Genomic DNA, 8,342 nt, shown 5'->3' with positions numbered 1-8,342 from the left:
GGCGGCGGGGCCGGGCCGGGGCGGCGAGAGCGCGGGTGCGCGGACCCCGCGGCTATGAAGCGGCCCTCGAGGGCCAGCAGTCCGAGAGCCCCCGGGGAAGGTGGAGCGCGCGGCCCACGGCAGCAGCCTGGGGGCGCCGGGGCCGGGGTGTAGGGGCTGCCGCCGGCGATGGACCGCGCCGGGGACGATCCGGACTCGCCGCCGCAGGTCAGTGCCCCCTGCGCCCCCCGCGGGCGCCGCCGCCGCGCACAGAGCCCCTTTATGCGTCCCCATCAGTACCCACGCCATGTCCTCCCGAGTGTGAGTGAGTGTGTGTGTGTGTGTGTGTGTGTGTGTGTGTGTGTGTGTGTGTGTATGTACGCAGCGGGGACAGCTGGAAAGGGGGCCAGGAACGGCCGGGACTGGGAGGTGCTGCCTGCCGCCGCCGAGGGGGCTGCGAAATAAAACCTGGGTGATGCCTGCCCTCCTCAGGCCTGGCATCAAGGGGAGAGCGGGTTCTCAGCAGTTGCTAACGACTGGCCCGGTCTCTTAGCTGGCCTGTGCGTTTCCACCTCAGCAGGTGGTTCCTGGTGGCCCAGAGGAGTCAGGGGCCAGCATTCTGCGCACCCCAGCTGTCATGCCCAAAAGGCTCTGAGCCTCCAGACACTGACAAGTGAACTCCTCAGGGGACCCAAGCTCTGCAGCTCTGCTGGGAAGGAAGAGGGACTGAGAGGTGGCAAGGGTAGCAAAGGGTCCTTGGGACCTTCAGTGTAGTGAGCAGGCAGGAGGCATGACCAAGTCCACCACCCACCCCTCTGCACCTGGGCTCAGGCCTGAAGTCCTGAGTCCCCCAAAGTCAGAGCATACAACTTCCGGAAAGGAAGCTGAGAGGTGAGGCAGAAAAGAAGGAAACCACAGGATCTAGAGAGGTGCCGGGGAAAGGTGACAGCCTGGTACTAACCAGTTAAGGTCAAGAACCACACACACACACACACACACACACACACACACACACACACACACTAAGGTCTTGACTAGCCTCCCCTTCCTCTTCCTCATCTGGCCAGGCCTCATCTCAGCCATGCACTTTTCACATGGATTCTTATAGAAGCTGGAGCTGAGGGACTCTGGGGTTTTTTTGCTGACCATTGCTAGCCCCATGCTGGTGGGGGCAGCTCTATCTGCATGAGTACCAGTGTGGGTGGGATAACCATGGGACCCGGAGCTTGGGTTGTGTGCCATACACTGTTTAAAAGGATTGATTGGGTGGGGATGTCCTTGTGCATATAGCACTTTTAAGTTATTGTATGTGTGTGTGGAAATCGGAGGCACACAGCTTCCTAAGTTACTGGGGTTGAGGGGCCTGTGGCCTCACAGGACGGTCGCTCTAAGGCTTTTTGAGATTTGTCTTCTGTGCCTCCTGTGTGCCTCCCTACTTCTGCCAATAGCCACCACAGAGATACAGACATTTCCTCCCAGAACCTGCTTAGGGGTGACCATTATTGGCTTTACTAGATTTACATCGTCCCCCCTTCTTTCATATGGAATGAAGACCCTTCCCCATGAGACCCTCAAAGAGATTGTCCATTATGCCCTGTCCATGCCTAGCACTCCCAGAGGCTCTGGAGCTGCAGGCCTTTTCCCTCTTCCCCTTTTGGTGGGAGCAAGAAGCCTCGCTAGGGCTAGTAGAACAGGGAGGGTTAATGAAACTGTGCCCCGTTCAGCCCACGAGCCAAGTGGCTTGCTGTGCCCATTTCTGTACTTGACCCGGGAATCACTCCATGTTCAGGCGTGTTGGAAGCTCAGATGTGCTGGGCTGAATATGTGTGCATATAGGTTTTTGGAGGAGCAGGCACTAACTAGTCCACCTGAAGCATGGAGCAGGTAAACCACTGAAGTAGGACAGCTCCAGTGACAGGACTAGAGCCCATATCAGAGACCAGGGGCTCCCGAGAAAGATGCCCGCGGAGCTAGCCCAGTTCCCTGCCTCAGGCCTCTTGACAGAGCTGGATTTTCTCACAGTAGTTTTTGAGGGGTGGAAGGACCAAGACGGCAGTACTTCTGGTTGTGGAGCACAGGGTGATGACATAGATTGGGAGCTTTGCAAGACAGGGGAGCGTGTTGGTTCAGTTTGCCTGGAAAAGAGGGAATGATCTGGCACAGAGATGCCTGAGAGCTCCCCTCTGCTGAGAACTGGAGGAGAAGAGAGGCAGGGTTCAGAAACAGAAAGAATCTGAGAGAGTCTGAGGCAGGGAGAGGAGCCAGCATGAGACAACAGACAAAAGACACAGAAGCATGCTCGCAGAACAACACAATGGAGGAAGGCCCAAGGCAGAAGTCCGGCCGGTTCAGTAGTGCAGTTGGGGCCAGCCCAAGCATCCTCCTTCCCAAGCTCCCCAATACCAGCAGTCATCCACCGGGGCAAGAAGGCCCCTGCGTGGAGCAGTGAGACAGTCTCCTAAGAAAAGCTCTCTCTATGGCTCTGATGAATGCCGGAGTAATTCAGAGGGAGGCCTGAAGGCAGGAGGGGGACAGGCTGTGAGATCAGGGATCTTCAGGAATACCTTCTCACCTGGGCCAATCCCGCAGTGCTGAAGGTTCCCCGGCTCACCAACCTTCCTGGTCCTGCCATACAATGGGGTGGGGAAGGGCGTGAACTTTGGGGAGAATTGGCACCTGGGGAGACGGAAAAAGGAAAAACTCCTTCATGCACCCCCAGGCCTCCAGGCAGGAAGAGCTTTGGGGACCCTGCTGAAGAGCACTGGGGTACAGGGAAGCGGTGCAGAACAGCGCAGGCTCTGAGCCAGCCCCGGGGACCTGCTTCAGCTCCTTCAAGGACCAGCTGAGTGGACTTTGGGAAACACCGAGCCCTCTAAATCTTGGTTTCCTAAAGGCCTGGAAATTGAGGCACCTTCTTCCTCTCACCAGGCTGTTTTTAGGTGAAGTGCTAGATGAATGTTAATTTAATGTATTTTTTTTATATACCTTCCTGCAATTCCTCCAGGACCTGGATGGCTCTAGAATCTAGAGTTGTAATTCTCGGGCCAACCCTGGAGCCCATCACCTTGAAATGATTGTAGTCTGTCCCATCTCCCATGCCACCCCACCCCATCTGATTTGCCACACCTCCAGACGTTGATCCTTCCCCAGGCCCACCTGGGGTGTTCCTCTGTTGCAAGGACACTCTCAGTGTCCGCTTACAGAACAACAGTCACAATAACATTTCCATGTCTAACTTGATTATTCCAATTTATTATCCAATGGTTTTCTAAAAAATTTCATGCAACTTGCAAGGACTCATGTTATTATCCACACAGAAAAATGTCAAGGTGCACAGAGATCACTCAAAATTCCGCTCACTTCCACAGACATTGACTGAGCACCTACTATGTTCCAGGCTCTGGACCAGCGCCAGAAACATAAAGCGTCAAATAATCCAAAATCAAGGTTTTCTGTTTAGCTTTGGAAGGATTGTGTGGGTTGCTTTCTTTCTTTCTTTCTTTCTTTCTTTTTTTTTCTGCAGCTACAGCAAATTTACTTTTCTAATGAGGTTTAGCTCCAGCCAATATTAAAATGAGTCTGCACTCCCTACGCACACCAGCTGACAGTAGGGCCAGCAGCTTCCCAGCCAAGTGCCTGGCTGAGATTAGGCTTTTGCCACCAGTAAGTCCAAAAGCGAAGAGTCTCAACTCAGTCTTGATCATCAAGAGTTGATCGGATTCGGGGATAAACCTTGCCCACAGGGCTGTGGAGCCCACAGCTCAGTATTCAAACCCTGGGCAGGGTTTCTCTTCTTGGGAAACGTGAGCCACTATTGTTGCTCTGCGAAGGAGAGAGGGATGGAGGGAGCAGAGAGAGCAGAGACAAGAAGGCATGGGTATTAGGAGTGGGCCTTGGGTATTAGGAGTGGGCCTTGGGTATTAGGCGTGGGCCTTGGGTATTAGGCGTGGACTGCACCTGAGGTTGGGGACCTGGTTCTGCCAGTCCTTCCTGACTGGCTGTGTGTGGCTGGGGGCATTCCTTCACCTCTCTCCTTCGCTTCTCTCCATCTTGCTTCCTTCTTAATGAGGCAGTTGAGCAATCTGTCCTCTAAGGCCATGAGTCCCTTTAGCGTCAAGACTCTGGGCTATTCATTTGCCCATCATTCAGAAACCCTTAGAGCCCTACACTAGATGTGAGATGGGCTGCTTACCCTCCCGTGACACAGCAGCCACATTTTAAGAGCTCAGTAGACACATGTGGTTAGTGGCTGCCATATTGGACAGCACAGATACAGAACATTCCCAGCATCACAGAAATATCTACTGGCAAGTGCTGTTCTAGGCTTTATGTGGTGTTGTTAGGTGGCTAAGAGCATGGATTCTGGAGCCCGACTGTGCCGCTTACTACGGAACATTACTTAACTTCTCCGTGCCTCAGATTTCTCATCTCTAAAATGGGGATAACATAGGATGTTTATGAGGAAGGAATGAGTTATTGCAGTTCATCATGATAATCACTCAGAACATGGAATAAATAGTAAGTGCTTTGCTTAGCAATTTTTATTATTCATTTATTTAACGATTCCATTAACAAACACTTACTGAACAGCCTACTTTAGGTCAGGCACGATACCAGGTGCTGGGGCTGTCAGTAATCAGCACGTGACCTTGCTTACATCGCTGACGTTTCCTGAGCTTCAATTTCCTCACCTGTGATGGGAACATGGCCATATAATAACCCCTGCACACTCCTCCCCGCTGAAATAAAATGTGAGAACCATGTCCTCCTTTGCAAATGAACAATGCCAGATAAACAGGGGTGAACGCTTTTGGAAGTGGATGCAGTTGCAATTCTGTTTTATTGGAACCAGTCTCACCAAAAAGCATTTCCCAAGCCCCTATACATTCAAAATCAAAGAAGCAAATGAGGTCCCAGCTGCTGCCAGCATCCTGCTGAGAGGGATGGAGCCGCTACGTAAGAGGCTCTTGCCTGGGCTCACCCACGCCCTGGTCCTGGGGGAAAGAAAGCTAGTAAGCCACTGCCCAGAGTTCAGCAGAGGGAAGCAGCCAGGAGGGAGAAGGGCCCTTTGCTTGACAGGAGTTAGAGATTAGCTGGCTGACCCCCAGGTTCTGGTCATAGCTGTGTCTGTAACTCACTGTGTGGCAGAATCTCACAGAGCCTCGGTTTCCTCATCTGAAATATGATGAGAATGAACCATGTGAACATTTCCCCACCCAAATCATACTACGTACCTTGGTAAGCTCTACAAAATGCCCCAGGAGCAGGAGGCAAGAGAGAGAACAGAGCCGACCAGCCAAGTTGCTGAAGACAGGAGAGAGGACATGAGTCTGAGGAACAAGAATTTGCCATCCGTAGTCACATACTAACAGGTGGACACAGGAGACTGTCTGGCCTGCACGGCTTGTCCCAGAATTAGGAATCTGTGACTCTAGGTTGCTTCCTTCTTTTGAGAGATAAGGAAACCGATGCCCAGACAAGTTCCACTCTAGCTTCAGGTCACACAGCACTGGAGTGCCTTGTCCTAGTATGTCACAAGTCTCCCAGCTGCCTGCTCCTCTCTCTCTGGCAGGCTTCCTGTCCTCTTAACAGGACAGAGAGGGATGGAGGGCAGCAGGAGAAGCCTCCCTGAGGCTCAGTGTCAACTGAGACCCAGGGCCCCTTTCACCCAGGCTGGAAAAGACCTCTCTCTTCCTCTAACAACTGGCCCAGAAGAACCCACCCTAAACTATCTTGGACAGGGCCCCAGGGAAGGTCAGATTCTTCAGGCCACAGGCAACTCATTAAAAATACATACAAAACTTTAATTAAATCAGTGAATCATTAGTCAGCTATAGCATATCCATGCACACTCTGACCAAAGGAATAAGGTCAGCCGGGAAATCGTCAGGCTAGGTGAGCTGTCAGGGGCTCTCAATGGCTTGAAACTTGGGTTCTGGGGCTACCTGGCTTCCGCTCAGCCCAGGCCTGAAGTCCTCTGGGTCCCCATTAGTTGATGGAGGGTCCAATCGGAGATGTCCTCCTAAGCCTGAGGAAATGCAGGGAACATCCTCAGGCCAACTTCCCCCTGACCAGTGTCCTGATGCCCTGGGAGTTAAACACCAACTCCCAGAGGTATTAGCGCTGTGTCCCCTGGGAGGTGCAGTTAATGCAATCATGCAGCCTGAGCTAGCAGGCCACACTCTGCTGCCTTCGTGTGGTCTCCCTGGGGATAGACTTAGTTCCCCAAACTCAGTCCCCTGTGCTGACTTCTCCTCTGCCCCTGCATGAACAACGCACAAAGCAGAAGGGACAAGCCCTTGTTCCACAGGGACTTCCTAGCCAGCACTCACCCAGGATTGACCGTCACGGGCCAAGAAACCTTTCTCCCAGGAGGCAGGTGGCTCGTGCCACCAACCTGCTTCAGTTGACGTACAGCCTCTGGGCATGTTATTTTCTTTTTCCATCAGTTTCTGAACTTAAACTAAAGTATTACTCGCCTAACTCATCATTTGTCAATATTAACTTCTTCTCCGACCCATAAATCTTTCTCTCTCGGAACAAGTGCCCTAGCTGCTCGCAGCCTCCACCCCCTCCCCAGGCCCCAGGAGCAGGAGGCACAGCAGGCTGCCATGTGCACACGCATGTGTATGCATGTGTGTAATGTGCACACCCTCCTCCAGCCACGTCCTGCTCACTCCTAGCAGCACGTCTAGAACTTCTGGGAGGTGCTCTTCCAGGCGTGCTCTGTGCCTGTTTCCTTATGGTGACACTCCCAAATGACAGCCAGCAGGAAGGCGCCCCCAACAGCCTTACCTGACACCACACACAGGTGCCCATCCCAGCCCTACTGCAGAGAAAGCTCTCTGACCCCCCAACTCAGTGTCCTGGGTGTGTCATTGTTGAGAGACCTAACCAAATCTTCCAGGTGACAGGTTCTTTTTTTTTTAGTATTGTGGTAAAAAATACAGAAACAAAAAACAAAACAAAAAAACCCCACATAATATAAAATTTACCATCGTAACCATTTTTAAGTGTTCATTGGTATTAAGTACATCCACATTGTGCAACCATCCATTTCCAGAGCTTTTTTATCTTGTAAATTGAAGCTATATTAGTTAAACAACAACTCCCCACTTCCCCGTGCCCCCAGCCCCAGGTAACCACCATTTTGCTTTCTGTCTCTTTGAATTTGACCATTTTAGGTACCCACCTATAAGTGGTACCATACATACAGTATTTGTCCTTTTGTGACCAGCCTATTTCACTTAGCATAACGTCCTCAGGGTTCATCCGTGTTGCATCCTGTGTCAGGGTTTTCTTCCTTTCTCAGGCTGAATAGTATTTGATTGTATGCATATACCGCATTTTGCTTAGCCCGTTGACAGGTTCTTTGATGCCAGGCCATGAGTTGAAAAGTGCTCAGTAACAGTGGTTCTCCCCACTCACCCTTCCCACTCAGGGGCTATCTTAGGGTAGGGGCCCAGCAGATACCTGCGTGCTCTGAGTTCATGTACGTGCCAGGCGTCAGAACAAAGAGAGGAAGGAGCCCCATTTTATTTGAGGAGAACGGTGTCTGGTTTGGCCTCTGGTTGTTCCCTGCACCGTCCAGTGCTGACTGAGCGTTCCTCAGTGCCCAGCCCCTGTGTGACAGTCTCCAGGATGCGTGCGCCTGCCAAGTCCTCCTCAGCTGGTGGAGGCCCAGTGGAAGAGCATTCCAGGCAAAGGTAATGCCTGCATTCTGTTCCAGACCCCTCCCTACCCTACCATCTTCCTGAGACCCTGAGAGAGAAATCTGCCCCTTACTCCCAGAACCCCCCCTGGGGTCTGGAGGCCTGGGTGACCCCAAGAACCCCTGTGGATGTGGTGAGCCTGCCTTAGCATGAGCCTTTGCAGTGTTCAGGCTCCATTTCGGTGATCTATAGTCATCCTGCTGCTAGCTGTATAGTGCCCGGCCTATAAAACATAGATAGTGTCAGTATAATCTACTATCTGGGAGACTGAGATTTAGGGACCCTTGATTCATCATGTTCATGCCTGCCTGCTCACAGGGGGAGCACACACTGCCCGATCTAGGCTCACAGGCCTTCTTGGAGTGGACTTCCCCACCAGGCCCCCTTCAACACCTTTTGTTAACTATTTCTCGTCCAGGCAGTATGGTTAGCTGACTCCTCAGGAGGGACTCAAGGGATAGAGCAGAGGTAACGGATGGTGTAGGAGAGCCGGGGAGAAAGGGCAGGAAACGATAGGGCGCAGGGGTCTATGGCCCTAGGTCCCTGCTGATGGCCAACTCTCAGCCCCAGTGACATGAGAGGAGAACTCTCTGACAGTTCTAGAGGCAGGAGAGATGAAGAGGTGATGCCTGACCTTCTGAAATCTCTAGT

General features: G+C 52.3%; 1 protein-coding gene across 3 annotated transcripts in view; it reads left to right on the top strand.

Annotated features, from left to right (window-relative positions):
• The first annotated feature begins 6 nt into the window (after positions 1-6).
• Positions 7-8,342, top strand: part of B3GAT1 (beta-1,3-glucuronyltransferase 1) — a 30,834-nt gene continuing 22,498 nt past the window's right edge. For all 3 annotated transcript variants that reach the window (XM_019628485.1, XM_019628488.1, XM_019628487.1), the window contains exon 1: positions 7-207. The gene's annotated coding sequence lies outside the window, so the exon portion shown is untranslated. The remainder of the gene's footprint in view (positions 208-8,342) is intronic.

The sequence above is a fragment of the Hipposideros armiger genome, unplaced genomic scaffold (genome assembly GCF_001890085.2).
Source record: "Hipposideros armiger isolate ML-2016 unplaced genomic scaffold, ASM189008v1 scaffold_797, whole genome shotgun sequence".
NCBI lineage: Eukaryota > Metazoa > Chordata > Mammalia > Chiroptera > Hipposideridae > Hipposideros > Hipposideros armiger.
The sequence above is the reverse complement of the archived record's forward strand: the minus strand, read 5'-3'. Positions and strand labels throughout refer to the sequence as shown.